The following is a 16,359-nucleotide window of genomic DNA, read 5'->3' as shown; positions in this document are numbered from 1 at the left end:
CCAACTAGTTTTGCCACAGAGAATGAAAGATTGAATTGCCTAATATATGCGAGTGAACTTTGTATGAACCCTTCCGAGGCTGCTGACCTTCAAATGACCCAGGCGGGCTGACATCACTGCAGCTCCGCAGCGCGAGACAAGGCGGAGAGAAGAAACGCAGGACGGGGAGAAATAATAAAAAGCTTTTTCTTTTCAAAATGAGAAATATATAAATGATAGTTCCGGAATTTAAAAGCAGATTATTTATTTTAAACTGAAGAGCTCTCGCTGTCTGCGCTCTGAGGGATGTTGCTTTTCACGCGCAGAGGCAGTTAAATGTTTCATTCCTGCGCAGATTAACGAGCGTGTACAGCACGAATATGCTGATTTATGTATTTATGAAGAGCGATATTTTACTTACAGTAAATAAAGAAAGACAAGTCTGTATCTCTTTCAGCACATTTCTGTTGACAAAGCGCAGCGATGATCGATAACTCACATGTGATTATCTGCTCTGTGATCAATCAGGAGGTCCGAAGTGTCGTTTTAAAGGATTTCTGAATGTTTACTGATAGAAACTTTATTTTGACATTTCCGGAGCTTCCTGTTTGGATTTTAATCTTTATAAAATGACACAAAGGCTTAATAAACATTATAAGATAAGATTTTTTAAACCACATTTAGATTCAGCTAAACTTTATTTTGAAATTCCTGCCTGGTTTTAATTGTTTATTAGGATAATTAATCCTAAAAAGATTAGCTGTATCAGCCAATCACAACTCACCAAACAACTGTAACAAAAATGAGTGAACTGTCTGGGTTCTGTGTATTTTACTTTGTATGTTTTATGTTCATTTTAAACTCTAACTTCCTGTTTGAAACTTTTTGCACGACAGGCTACGCCTCCTTTGGCCCGTTGATTTTAAAGGTGCTTCTTAAATAAAGTTTACTGATTGAAAATTTCTTTCATCATTTCACAGTGTTGGTATATAAAGAATAAAAACTAGAGAAACATTTTCAGGTTAAAATTCGTGTCAGTCCCGACACACTGAATCTGAATGTCTTCAACAACATGAAAACTGTAATTTTCTTTAAACATCACACAACGATCAGTTTTGAGTCTTATTGTAAAGTCTGAATGGTGTTTCTACGTTGTACAGTTGCAGTTATAATCGTAAGAGGAGGAGATACAAACATATAAACAATCAGATTTAAGAAAATACCTTCATAATAAATAAATCAGACAGTTTTCAATAAGAAAAAAAGACACAGAGTAAAAATAGGAAGAAGCATGCAGCAAAACGTGTGCAAGAGCAATCTGCACCTAAAATCTTTCTAAGCTCACTGGCACATTTTACATTTATAATTCTTTTTGATCATAATTGTAGTTAACAAAGAAAGTACTGATAAGATACTGCACCTGTTGTGTTCTGTATTACAGGCAGAACAATATGAAAACAAACTGTAAGCTCAAACTGAATAATATCTTCAGTATTAACAGAGACTAATGTTTTTTTAAGAACCACATTGGTGTTCAGTGTAAGACAGGAGACGTCCAGCAATCACAGTCTGCGCAGGAAACATCACAACGTCCCTAAATCTAACTCTAACGGAAGGTCAGGTGTGTCACTGTGAAATGAGTTCCTTCTTGAGAGTTTATTTCACCGTAAAATAAAGCAACTTTTAATCTACATCCTGAGCAGACCTCTGTATTTTACAAGTACTGCTGTTGGATCAGAATGACATTTTTTATTCCTGGTTTGTTTAAAAAAAACACGACGGACCAGAAAGAGTTTCTGCAAAAATCACATCGATTTAAAATGTGATTTAGTATTTTAAATATTAACGTAAAGTAAAATATGCCTTCATGGATCAAGGTTAAAAGAAGCATAAGTCTGTTTTCAGACACACACAGACTTTGTTATATCATTGTTACATAAGGCCATAAACACCACACAGGATACTGGACCTGAATCCTAAATTTCAAAATAAGAGGTTATGTAGTCATCGATCATTATCCTGCAGGACAGTTGATACAACAACATGAGCTCAGTGACAGCTATGACGTGGACGGCGTGTGACTGACAGCCGTAGTTACATAACAGATTTGACTCACAAACATATGAATAACTATAAAACATGATAAGATGCTTTGTAACAGATTAAAACTACCCAACAATGCGTAAGCAGTAAATCACAAACCTCACTGACAGCATGCAAATGCTGCTTATTATATTAAACAACAGTATGAAGGGGCCTGAATACATACTTAAGTACACTTTGATGATTGGACGTCTGCACCTCGACTCAAACTGAGGACTTACTCACTGAAGTTTTGCTCCTTTCACTCAGATTTAAATCCCCCTCTGTTAAAGAACAAGGCATGAATATGATGCTGTTTTTGGCAGACGAATGATCAAATTTGGTAGTCGTGACACTGTCCTGAGTTTATGAACTGTAGTTCTTGTGATGTAACAGACCAAAGACCGAAGGGAAGACAAATAGTGCAAAGGAGATTCCGGGGTGCAAAGAAGAAGACCTTAAGTTGCATAACTGAGGCCTGCAGGGCCTGCAGCTGAGCTGAAAGCACAACAGGATTTTCACTGCACTTCACTCCCTTTAATAGTATGAAAACACGTTTAATTGAAGAAAAATATGTTAAAGGGTAAATTCTGTATTTATTTCAAACAGCTATGAGAAAGAATTTTGGGTCTAGATGACAAACAGGTGCAAACAGTTTTGGATAAGCTGCAGGAGGTTGCTTTAGCTGCAGCAGTTAAACAGGCTGTAATGGCTGCAAATAATCTATCACAACAAATGCACATGATCAGTACGTCCACTAAAATGGAGTCTGACACCATCACATTAAGGACCCTTGCAGAGGTAGACTGATGCCTTCTTTTTTATAACCAGAAACAGACGTTACATCGCTCTTTAAAGTTGTAATCTTGAAGGTCTCAATTTCGTTCTCTTTGCCGGCACCTATGGTGATAAATGATAATTGCGGGAGCACACTTCCCAGATATCCAGACAGTGTTGCATGTGTGACGTCCACGGATGGCTCCGGTTGTAACTCTTGATTTTCCCTTTTAGACTGTTTTCCTTCATCTGAGCGTCGAGTTTGTTTCTTTCTCTTTGGATTTTCACTTATTGTTGAAGTTGTTTCTGTAGTCATCCATCTTTTCTTTGTTTGTTCAGCCATAGTAGATTACTGTTTACTCGCAACACTTGCAGAGAGCGGAAAAGCAGCCGCTTAGCTCCGCCTACCCTCTCTGGCAGACCAACCACTGCTGGCTGATGGAAAACGTGTCACTAACTGGGCGCTGCTTGGGATTTTTTCCGCGAAAGTCGCCACAGACACCCAGTCTGTAATACTGCAAATGTAAAGGCTTTCATCAGCGGGCCATAGGCTCAGTCACCATTGTGATTTATCTACATTTATTTACATGAAAATCTTCGAGATAATTACTTTAAAGACTCAGCCATGCAGAACAGAGGAGTTGCTGCTCTGCCTGGATCAGTTAGATCAGGGGTTCCTAACCTTTTTGACCACCCGGACCAGACAGCAGCTGTAATATTTCTGACGGGATGGTGGGTGGGGGGGTGGGGGCAGGTTGATACACACCTGCTGGAAATCTACTAATGTCATGTTCAATATAGAACTGAATATCCGGCCTCACACATGTATATATGTATGTAGATGGGAATGGCAGCAATGTCTTCAATGCCCTTGTGGCAAGTTCTGAGTATTCTGGGAATATTATTTATATCAAATCTGTTTATTTGAACATCAAAAAATAAAATAACATCTACATTGTACACTGGAAAGAAAAGATTACCTTCTCCCTCATGTCAAACACTAACCTCCTGTTACATCCCCCCCCCCCCCCCCCACAAAAACATATTGACCTTTATTTTCAGCATTGTCCTTTCTGACATGTTTTTGTCCACAGCTGTCATTTCTGCTAACGCTTTTGCATCTTGGCTGATGTTGCGTACAGCTGTAACATTTAGTGTGGAACGTGGCGAGCTCCATCTGTAAGTGTTGAAAAATGATGACAGTGTTTGGAAACTTCCTGACTGAGACTGTTGACACTGATTTTGCAACAGCGTGAGCTGCTGCTGATGACTCGTTATTTCAGACTGTAAACTCCATGAACTGAAAGTCACGTATCAGCTGAAGCCGTTTCATCACTACAGATTTTTTTGTTTTAGCAGAGTCTTGGCTGATTCAAAAATAAAGGAGTCACTTTATGATGCTTTACAATCACATGTGACATTTAGAGGCAAAGAGGGGTTTGTTGAAAATAATCATCAGAAAATGATATGAATTATATCATCATGTCATTTACTGTTTAACTGCTCCATTAAACATTCACCTTCCTTCATACAACGCACTTTATCAGTATTATATCATGCTGTAATTATGCGAACAGATATGTACTCAGTTAAGCTTTCGTGACTCACGACGACAGGCGAAATGAAATAACCTTGTTTTGTACAAAAGCCCACTTCTCAATTCTCCCTCAGTGATTATTTTCCTAAAGAGTTTATGGTCTCAATCTCTGGTTTCAAGTCTTCTTCAATACAGCATGATGTTCATTTTGTAAATAATAGTTCCATTTAGAGTCAGATGGATGCTTTAGGGGGGGCTACCTGTGATTGACAACTCACTACCACTTTCATTTGGTTGAAAAGTGCATATTGTTTAAAGACTGTTTTTGGCATCCCATTTCATATCATATTTTTACCCTATCGTGCTTTGCTTGCAAACTAGTGCTTGTGTTAGCCGAGTTTGCTAACGCCTCGCTCCTCCAGAGCTCCCCAGACTGAAAATACAACAATGTCATACTGCAGCTTTAAAATGATGTGTATGTATTTGACCAAAAACTAACTACTATGTGAAAAAGTAAACAAGAAAGGGTCAAAATACTACACTGAATTTCAAAACAATGCCCAGCCAACCATATTCATGGAACAACACGGAGGTCCCGTCCTTTAAACAAGGCGATTGCAGCCCATCATTCCTTCCGTTATTACCTTTCAAAACTAAAGCACCATATCTACTAAATCCTCGCACAGTCGCAGAAGCTGCTTGCAAGCTGCGCTCGCGCAGAGATGCACTAGGTGACAGATGCATTGGTGAACTGTTATTGTGGGTTTCTTTGAAAGGGCAAAATTATCGTGCATTCGGTCTTTTTTGGCATCATATCGTATATCATACAGAGGGCAAAAATATCGTACAAATACGATAGTTATCGAACATCTGGCAACAGCTCATAAAAAGGGGTGACGGTCAACATGCCAAACGGGTAATCCACAAACCAATGGGTGATGTCATGGTGACTGCGTCCACTTCTTACGTAAAGTCTAGGGTTATGACAGAGGGGCTGTCATTAACATCAAACAACACAGAACGGAGCGGTTAAAACGCCTGTGAAACCTTTTTTAATTCAACTTTAGTGTCTTAAAGCCAACACATGGCTCTCATCAGCTGGAGACAAGAACAAACATCTTTAAAGAAACTGGCTGAAATTGTTGGTGTTTGTGGAAATTCCCCCTGTGACTGCTGCATTCAGGGTTGGATGGTAGTCAAAGGGACCCCGGGACAAAGTAAGCTGTGCAGCAATTCCTCCAAAAAATGTTTTTCAAAATATTTTACCAAAACAAAATCTCCCCAGGACTTAGTGTGTAAATCCGAGAAAATGTTTGTTCTGCACTTCTTGAGAGAGAACAGAGTTTGGTTGAGTATGAAGATTTCAACTTGTCAACATGGGAAACTGAACGTTGTCAAAACGTTTCCAGACTTTTCATGCAGCATATTGCAAGACATCCAAGCACAATTTGGCTAAAATACTCAAATACTTAGTAAAGAGTAGATGTTGTTGTTTTTGCAACATTTTATGGTGATTTATTCTGTTTGTAAAAATGTTACGACATTTCCCCGAGCTCATATTCTTTGAGATATTCAAGAACCAACTTTGCCATTCCTTGAATGCCTGCTAGCATGTTGGCTAAAAATAGAAGTCTGTTATTTATTCATGTTTTAAAGTGAGGTTTAGAAACAATGATGTTATATTCTGTTGATCGAGTTTTGTTTGACAAAGACCACACATAGCCACCAGGTTTTAAGCTTTCACACCAGCCAGTGACATTATCTAAAGCTAGAAGTGTCACAAACTCAACACACAACTGATTAGCCATGCTAGTTAGCGCACTCTCTGTGCTTGTAATTCTTTCAGATGTAAAACCATAACCAACATTTGTATCAATTCTGTTTCTCAGTTTATTAATTATTAACAAATGAGGAAAGAATGTATAATTTCCTGCTGAGCTCAGGGAGTATTTTCTAAAGCTAGTCTTTCATGTATCTTGTAGTGGGGAAGGTATATGCATATTCACATACGGCGATTCCTATTGACAATGTACATCATGCTAAACAGTGTTTAATATCAGACACATTCAGATGCCAAGAAAAGAGATCTTATAAGCTTCTGCTCTTTTATGTACACACGATAGCCATCAGGGACCTCAGCACTCATTCAAGTTCCAAGTTTCATGCAGAGAAGGGATGTGAACCACAAGACTAACATGGACGTTCAAAATCTGAATTCTGTTTTCTCAGAACGGAGAATTTAGATTCCGCTCAGTGGCTTCTGCTTAAACACATCATGTCTGAAAGGGGAAAATCATTTATTTTAATTCAATGTGATTTTTGTCGTCGTATTGACCATCAATTCACTCCCCCATTTAATGCTAGAGAGCCAAGAACGTACTGTCACCAGCCCCCAGATTCTCAGCGGCAGGGCACAAGGTTCAGATGAGATCCAAGCTGAGATTCTGAAGTTCTCTGGGATTTGTTGGGATGTCTTGGCTGACTCATCTCTTCAGTGTTGCATGGTCAGGAAAAGTGTCTATAGAATGACAGACGGAGGGGGTGGTTACCATTTTATTTTAACAGGGGGTTCGAGATCAGGACATCACAATGCTCAGTCATTCTGCGAAGGATTAGGAAAAGAGGCTCAGTCCAAATGTTGAACCTTAGATCCAGGAGAATTTGTTTCTGTCCTGGTTCTTGATAATTGACCAGCTCCTATCCCTTGCACTTGCAAGTTACTAAAGGGGTCAGGGGAGTTTGCCCATCCAGTCCACTCTTAGAAGGCTAACAAGTATGTCCATGCAACTGCGGGTTATGATGCTGGGGCAATCACTTTAAGCTATCCAGTCCTAGAACTGGAGCTGTGTCCATATAACCAGCAGGAGTTGGTAGACAGGGTGTACGGCTCAAGAGATTTGGCCACCTATTCTTTCTGGGTTTAATGGGTTTCATCTGGAATCAAGGTAAGCCTCTAAAGATGCTTTTTGACGGCAGGAACTTTCCCCAGGAAGTAGGAACGCCACACGTTTCCTTATCAAATAAATACAAGTTGTGTGGGCTGCTGCTGTGTTATTTATACGGCATGTCATCGACCATTTCTAATGGTGTTCAAATCTAAGTTTAATCAGCGTGATCTGCACCGCGACAGTAACTTTATGAAAAGAAAACTCACGTCTCCTACTTCCTGTCGGCACACAACCGGACGTGGACGTGCCGCGGAGTGTTTACTCCTGCAGCACACACATGGCTTGAGGTTGTGTGCCGACAGGAAGTAGGAGACGCGAGCTTTCGTGCTCAATCCATTTGCGATGCAATAAACCTCCTCCATGCTAACAGGCTAACTGTAGTGTCGCACAAATGATGATTGTTTCTTCTTCTTTGAGTTTTAATGGCGGTTGGCAAACCAGCTTAAAGGTACATTACCGCCAGCTTCTGGACTGGCGATGTAGTGCAGTTACTTTTACAGTTCCTTCATACGTCATTGGCCTGATTTGCATAATCCTCCCAGGACTTTAGGCCGCTGTGGAAACACAGACAACAATGGGCCACAGCAACCATTTAGTTCCTTGGAGAGAAGTTCCTGGATCTAAAAGTTCCTGGAACTGTCTTTGACACTCAATAGAAAGCACCTGTTGAACATAGTGGAGCTATGAGGATCTAAAGAGTATGAATGAAAAAGTGGTAGGGACCAAAGTCAGAGCTCAAAGAGAGTGAATATTAGACTTACATCCATCAGGTGGCCCCACACCTGACTGTAACACCTCTGGTCTCCATATCATCTTATGATATGTTGATGCAGCATTTACATGTTGTTTCCACTGCCCCCAATAATGAAAGTTTAATAGGCTTTGTATTAAAATGCTGCTGAGAGGGAATATGTCTCTTTACATGTTTGGTGTACGTGTTGGCAAGTTTATTAAATGGGGTCCATTAGAGAGGCTGACTCAAGAGATATCAACATCAGCTTCAAAACCATCGGCAGAACCCTACTCAAAAATGTATGTATAAAAGATGTAAGGAAACTTTAAATGACAGCGTTGTGGTCTAATATATATCATGGGACACACAGAGCAGTCACAGTTATTAGTGTGCTCAAAGCCAGATGCACACTCACTCTTGTGATCGTGTTTGATGGAGTAGAGACGGCAGTTTGAGAAGGAGAGGCGGCCTGAGCACTGCACAGCACACTGATCCCCACGGAGCTCATGAATATTGCAGAGAGTCTACAGCAGAGCTGAAACAGGAACCCCAGGACCCCCCCAACCCTCCCCAACACACACCAGCTGACCCCCTACAGTTCAGCTGGTGTAACAGTAACCCCCGGACTCTCTGACACACACACACACACACACACACATACACACACACACACACGCACACACACACATGCATACAAACAGCCCCGGTCAGCGCAGGTAATGAATACACCTGAAAATCCACCTGTAATTAGAAGGTGATAATGAACCCATCCATCAAGATAAGCCGCTTTTTGGCATCAGTGCACCGCAGCTCGTGGTCGCTGCGGCCAAAACTCACCAGGCTGTGACAATACACAACGTAGCTGATCATTTAATAAGGCCGGGTAAAGCCTGACAGCTTCGAGGACGACTCGCATGCAGCGGCTGCTATTTTCACTCTGCAGGTAACTGAGCTTCAAAACCAGCAGTAAGTGGAAACTGAACCAAAACTGCAGCTTCAGGTGAAATTTTTGACCAATTCTTCTGCACCAGAATCCGTTTATTTCATTGTATATTCATGAGAAGAGCTGAATTCGGTGCTCACAATTCCTCTGAGGGTCAAACCGCGTTCAAACAGCTATATTTAGTTACACTTGCACTTAGCCTATTGGTAATTTAATTGAAGCCGCGTGGCAGAAGAAAATATATTTTCCACCCGGGTTGTGTATCACGCCGGAGCGTGAAGCGAAATAGTGCCTTTGTGTAGCAACATGATACGCAGAGTGAAATTGAAGATTAGGATTAATTTCAGTCGGCGTCATTAGTATAAAATCTTCATATTCAAACAGTGAGGGAGAATTCACAGTTATAAATACCTTTGCATTCAGAAGAATTTATCTTAATAAAAATAAATTGCCAGGGGATATTTTTCTGCAGTAATATAAGGTATTAAAATGTTTATATTCCATTTGTGTGGAGTGTGCAGAGGTGTGAGCTGGAGGGGGATTAACAGCTTGTTCCCATCAGGTTGGATTAACACATTGATTCTTGTTGTCACTAAAAGCAGGTTCTCTTAAAGAAACAGATATTGTCTTTAAGAAATCTTCCACAATAGATGGAGTGCTTGTGTTGAGTGCATGTGCAACATTAACCACTAATACTGTCAAGAGAAATCTGAAAGATGTCTTTATAAAGTGTTGTTTTATTCTGGTCCGGCTCCCTCTCTCAAAGAGCTGCTGTGGAAGCAGACTGAACAAAGCAGCGAGCCAGAACAAGGCAGCGAGTCTGAAAGGGCTCAGAAAGCACAGGAGCGCTTTATTCTGAAAATCACAAACCAAGCAAAGGATGAAAACATGAATCATCCTCTCCCTATATATTGTTTTTCTTTTCACTAAATATATAGAGCAGATCTATACATCTCCTGTCTGACAAAAGTTTATGAAAAGAGTATTTGTTTATTTAAAAGTATTTGCTTTCTGCACAAACAGTGAGAAAAAGTCAATTTACCCATCAGGAAAAGATAAAGTGAAGGATTCACGAAAACAGGAAGTAGTTTGACATTGAGATGCTGAGGACAGTGAGAATGTGGAGGTCAAGTAGGGTGTGTGTGGGAGGACTGACTTTTAACTCTGGCTAAGTGCGCCGAGCACAACGTTCTGACTTCTAGAGAAACTGAACTCTGTTATTAAAAAAGCAAAAGCCATAATAAGAATAGAGGAAATATTCCAACTACCGTGTTTTGTTGTTCTTTCTATTCTATTCAAAGGTCATTTTTCATCAATGTTCATAATATTTAAAAGCTGAAGATTAAAGTGATGCTGGGTTGAGTGAGATCTACACTGCAGCCGTCTCTAAGACACGACAGACACATTTTCAGTCTCAATGAAACCTGAAGACAGGAAGGAGCCCGATATTCCTGCTTTGGCAGTTCGGCCTGACGTCATCCAGGGAGCATTTTTCCGTTGGATGTCGTTCAAAACTGGTTCAATGTTTTTTCACCGACAATTTGAGGACGTTGATTAAACGTTCATGTTTAGACCAGATTTCATATCAACTGCGATTGTCAAGTCGCATCTCATTAGCGGCTAATATGATCGTATAAGTGAGCAGTGCATCAAAGTCAACAAAGAAAACATTTTTAGAAACACTAGTGGAGTTTGATTCAATCTCACAAGAGCTGCGTTCAAGTCCAGCACTCATCACCGTTAGCCACGAAGGTCTCTTAGGTCTTTGTCTTCCTGTCAGGTATTAATCACCTCCGTCAGCATCCAGGGCTCGTTCTGCCTTCGTAGTTAGTGCTGCTCAGCCCAAGTCCCTGCACATGCTCAGTCTTCTATGTTTCAAACTGCTCCCTTTACGATGTCTCTGAACCTTCTTGTTGAAGGATGAGTTAAGTATTTTAAACCTGGGCCCTATTTTTTTACAAATTTGGGTGTCGAAATGACTCATATGAACAAAAACTTTTGGAATTGATCCAGTACATGTCCTCCACCGTAGCCGCGATACGGTCGCAATGGCTGCAACATAATCCCCTGGGGCAAAGCGCCCGATCAAAGTATGTCCAAGTACGGTGGTTCAAATGCCTCATCTTCATCATTGATCAGGTAAATATTCAGCTGTGGCTTTTGAAATATTCCTGCTGGCAGTCCTTTACGTAAACAAATCCTCTCTCCAACTCACGTTTCCACCGGCCTGTTCAGGTAACATCTCACCACCCGTGAGATTTCAGAGCGAGACATCTCCTTGAGCGAGACTTCTGTTTCTGGTTACACAAAAAGGATCTTACTCTTTAAAGAAAGGACGATCTTTGTAGGGATCATTTCCGTTATGTTGTCGGACACCTGGAGTAACAATCTGAGCCTGTTTAGTGGACGTACTTTGATCGGGTGCACTTGTAAATGGATTATGTTGCAGCCATTGCGGCCGTAATGTGGCTGCGGCGGAGGCCACCAACTCCAAAAGTTTTTGTTCCTATGAGTCATTTCGACACACAAATTTATAAAAATAGGGCCCAGGCCTAAAAATACTCCTTTAACATCACACAGCTGATAAAGTGCTGTGTTTTTAGATTTTCTTGGGTAAAATAAAATGTGTTGAAATGACGTCTTTGTGAAGCCCGGGTTTAACCCAACACTGCAAAACGATTTTGGAAAAATTCTGCTACAATCATCATTTCCGTCCTCCTTTCAACCCGAAGGTGAACAAGTTATCAAGATGATAAAACAAAAGTGTGTTCATGACACGTTGATGTCGTCACCGTGTCTTAGCCGGTTGAAAAATGGTTGAAATGAAGTCTTAGTCCTGATTTTACCCTGTTTTCAACCAAATTTCAACGTTGATATCCCGGTTGGTTCTCACTGGGCATTAAGATGACCATGAAAAGGAACAGGGACACAAGGCTTTACTCCAGACAACCACAGGAAGGTTTTAGTTTAAGTTTAATATTTAAAGCTGGTTCCATAGCTGTATGGGAGTTTCTTATTTTGACCAAATGCTTCTCCTGATGGCAGGTTTATTCTGCTGAAAATTCATGACACAATTTAAATTATTTTATCAATAATTATTTTAAATGAACTTCCATCACATTTTAGCCTAGATTGTACAGATCGCAAGGACGTGAAACATTTGAAAATACTCCTTGGAATGACCTCACAATAAGCAAAATAACAATGTAAGCACTAACGGACCAGACAGAGTTGTACAGGCTGAAGTCCAGCTGTTGGTAGAGTGTCAGCAGACTGCTCTGTGAACTCTTTACACTGATTGTGTGTCTGTGTTTGGTTTAGTTAGCGTCTGATAACAACACAGGAAGTCAGCTTTGGTCCTGTAATTCAGCAGCCCCCTGTGACCTCCTGACCCAGAGGCCTGCTCTCTGTGTCCCCTTCCTCCTCGCTCAGCGGACGACTCACAGACAATAATGCATTTCAACAGTAATAAAAACAGACTCATGCTTTCACTTCATCTGTTACTGACAGCTGTTTCCCCTCCGTAACTGCTACATGATTGTGAAATGGTGCAAACTGGGACCAAACAAGGCCCACAGACGGGATCCTCACAAACCTCTTTTAGAGCATCTACAAAAATGCTTCCATCGTTTAATAAGAAGAATCTTTTTGAACACAGTGAGCTCATAAAAGATAAAACGGAACATAAAAATCTGTGCGGTTTAAATTATTTGCAGCGTATTTAATACAATCAGAAGAGGACGAGAGAGTGCAGACAAACAGAGCAGACATCGACTGATGCAACGTGCTGTAAATACAGTCTGTGCGTTGCAGCATCCTCGTATGGGCCTTCATGAATAAATAAAATGCAGCAGTGTATGGAGCTCCCTTATAGCTGCTTTTAGAAGCACTCTCACTTGCTCAGGGCTCACCAGAAGAGCATGTTATACAGCCTATCAAGGGAATGTATCAATCAATCAATTCTTATCTATACAGCACCAAATCATAACCAAAGTTATCTCTGGACACTTTACAGAAAGAGCAGGTCTAGACTGTACTCTGTTCATATTCATACTATCCGCTCCTCGCTCACCTCCGACTGCAGAGTTTGGCTCTGTCGGAGCAGTTTATGCTTCGTGATGGAACAAGGCTTATTTGATAGCTTCTCCCTTTCTGGACTCTGCGGCTCTCAGTTCAAGCGAATGGTTTGACCTCCAAAACTCATAAAATGTGAAATGTTTTCCCAGCAAACTTTATGTGGAAAGTTTTACCAAAAGTTGCACATTTATTATTGCTAGCTTTACCGCAGAGCCCTGCATGTTCAAACTGATGCTCGAGTTGTACCGAGGACGTTGAAGTCTGTGTAGGGCCATGAAATATTCTCCATATTTGATCATCTGGGAGTGAGATAATGTTGGAAATACACTTTTCACCGATTCTCTGTGTAACATATACTGTATATGGAGCTATTCGCTAGCTGGCTATTAGCTAGCTTAACACGTGGACAGAAAAAAAGGATGAAGCAGCTAACCTTTCTTTGTTTAAAGTTGGTACAAGTCATCCAGGCAGGAACATGAATCTTTAAAGTCATGGTAATCTATGGTGAAACAATAACTCCCAACCTTGTGGTGGCGACCTGTAAAGTACAACGGTGTGTAAGGGATTTTTAAAAAATAAAAGGAGAGAAAAAACTTGAAAACTTTTAGATTGAAGTTGTGAATTTGCCAGAAAAAGGAAAGAAAATCAAGCAAATTTATGAGATTAAAAAGTCATAAACTTTTAAAAGAACAAAAACTACTAAAATCGTGTTTATAGGAACCTTTTTGAGCCATGACCCCCCAAAAAGTTAGTTGGGCTTCACGGCCCCTCCCTCTCCATTCACCGTTTCTCTTGTCTGCCCTGTTGGCTCTGCTGCTCACACAGGCGTGCATGGAGCTCAGAGCAGATTTAGCCTGTTTACTCTGCACACAAGAAGCAGCCTTCATAGAGGAGAAAGAGTGAGCGACCCTCTGCTGCAGAAACACACGTTTGCTCCAGGGGTTATCATCATGCATAAAAGTTACCCGACGCACTCATGACGGCTACTTTAAAACTAAAAACTACTTTAAATCAATAGTTTCAGTCGTTTTGGGTTGTGACTACTGACTATTGTATTAAGTGTGATACGCTTCCACTTGTGTATTCAGAGAGGATTTGTTTATAATCTCTTATTTTCTCACTTATTTGACTTTTTTTTCTGGCAAATTTACGACTTTAATCTCGGAATTGTTTTTGGAATATTTCTCTTCTCCTTCTTTTTTCTTTCTTAATACGCCATCATAGTTAAGTACTCATTCTGTCAGGACCACAGCTGCTGCTAGCATGGCTAATAATAACAGCTTACATGTCAAACAAACAAAGAACCAGTTTTCTCAACGGCTAAAGGCAAACTAGGGGTCTAAAGTTACGCAAGTGTAGAAATTTTAAAACTGCTTTTCACACGAGCCCACTGACAGTGTTAGTGTGTCCTGGATCAGCTGTTGGACCAGCTGAGAGCACGTTGCCATCTGGAGTTAGTGAGTATTTTACCTTCACTTTTGTCCACTGTTCAGTCTCAGCTGCATCTTGTTGTCATCTCCAACCACAAATATCCACCTGTGGACTCTGTTTCTTCACCTTCTTCAGCTCTGAAGCCGCTTTCCCACCAGTCAAAAAACCCGCTAACACAGAGCTTTTTTGCTTAATGGGAAAGGTTACATTCAGACCCGGCTCCGATCGGCATTGATGGGAACACAAAACCTGTGTTGACACGCTAATCTCCACAACGATGCTATGCTCCATCCATAACTTCTGCGACTCCTCGTCATCTCAGCTACAAATTCCGCCCGTCTCCGTCCGAGCAGCGCTCGAACATCGTTCCTGACAGGAGTATACTTCACTGGCAATGGGAAAAAAGACAATCGGCATCTATAAGCAGGTCTTCCCAGATCTGAAAAAACAGCGTCAGTGCGCTAAATTTTGTGGGAAAATGGTTAAATTAGCTTCACAGGAGGTGACAGAAAACAGAACCTCAACACCAAGATACAACATGGGTTTACTTTTTTTTTTTACCAACAGTTTACCCCTGCTCATTGTAGCTTCTGTTTGCTCTCAAGAACAGGAAGATGCGATAAAACAAGATGGATAAAAAGTAAGGGGGGTTAAGTATTTAAAATCGTTTCTAAGAAACATGGAAGAAAGAAATGATGTTAAAATTCTACCAACAACACCTTTCATAATCATCTAATTACTGTCTTAAAACGTTGATGATCTGCAGTTATTATGCAGATATTTGACCACAAACCCACAAACAAAAACCCAAACAGACACATGAATATATAATTTGCCTGCTGTGAGGATCAACAGATATAATAACCCGCCTCACCTCTCAGCTGCACAGCTGGAGATTGAACTGCGTGCAGTTATAACCTAAAGCCTCCCGCTGTCATGACAAGGCATTTCCAGTCAAGTGCACTTTATTGTCTGCTCCGTACAAGACAATAGCTAATAAACATTGACTGCGCGGGCTGATTGTGATTGGTTAAAGACGTGTACCGCTGGCCAGAGGTACGGGAGAGAGACCCATTACAAAGTAGAAGGCAATAAAGTGAGCTCATTTACCGCTAACAGCCTGAGCACCCTGCGCGATGGGTCCCCTGCTGGAGCTTTGGGTCGATGGAGGAGCAGTAATTACACTTGTGTCTAAGTGTCTTAATGCCACTGCCTCCATTGTTTACTTTTCTGTCTGCTGAAAAACACCGGCTGATGGATCATTTTCATTTACAATCAAATCTGTGTGTTTGTGTGTGTCACAGCATGCACGTGCACAAGTGTGTGTGTGTGTGTGTGTTTGTTCTCCTTATTGTACCAGAGATAATGGTACGTTTTCATCAGTCTAACAGCTGAATCAGATTAGCTGACCCTACAGCAAAGGCTTACTTGGACATTTGTTAATGTAGTTGTATTTAGTGGTTGTAGTTTTTTTTAGCTCCCTAAAAGTGAAGCCAAACTCTCTCTATCGCCCCCTGCTGACTGGCTGCAGTATAGGTCATAAAGCCCGCCTCCTCCATGTTAACAGATGGGACATGAGTCAAACTATAAAATCAAAATACATGTCAAATACATTTTTCTCAAACATGGTTTCTGTCATTATAGTTAGTTCTTATCATGCGGATTTATGTCCAAGTGTTCATTTTTCTGACAAGTTTATTTTTAATTATTTGATGCTGTAAAAAGGGGGTGTGGCCTCATTATTGACAGCTCTGTTGACCAATACGGCTCCTGCAGCATTCTCTTCCTGAGTAGCAGAGCAGAGGAGAAACGGCGAGAGGAGACGTAAGTAACCCTAACACTACAGTCATTG

The sequence above is a fragment of the Semicossyphus pulcher genome, unplaced genomic scaffold (genome assembly GCF_022749685.1).
Source record: "Semicossyphus pulcher isolate SPU_LCO1_2020_fin unplaced genomic scaffold, fSemPul1.0.p SCAF_5, whole genome shotgun sequence".
NCBI classification, from domain to species: Eukaryota; Metazoa; Chordata; class Actinopteri; order Labriformes; family Labridae; genus Semicossyphus; species Semicossyphus pulcher.
The sequence above is the reverse complement of the archived record's forward strand: the minus strand, read 5'-3'. Positions refer to the sequence as shown.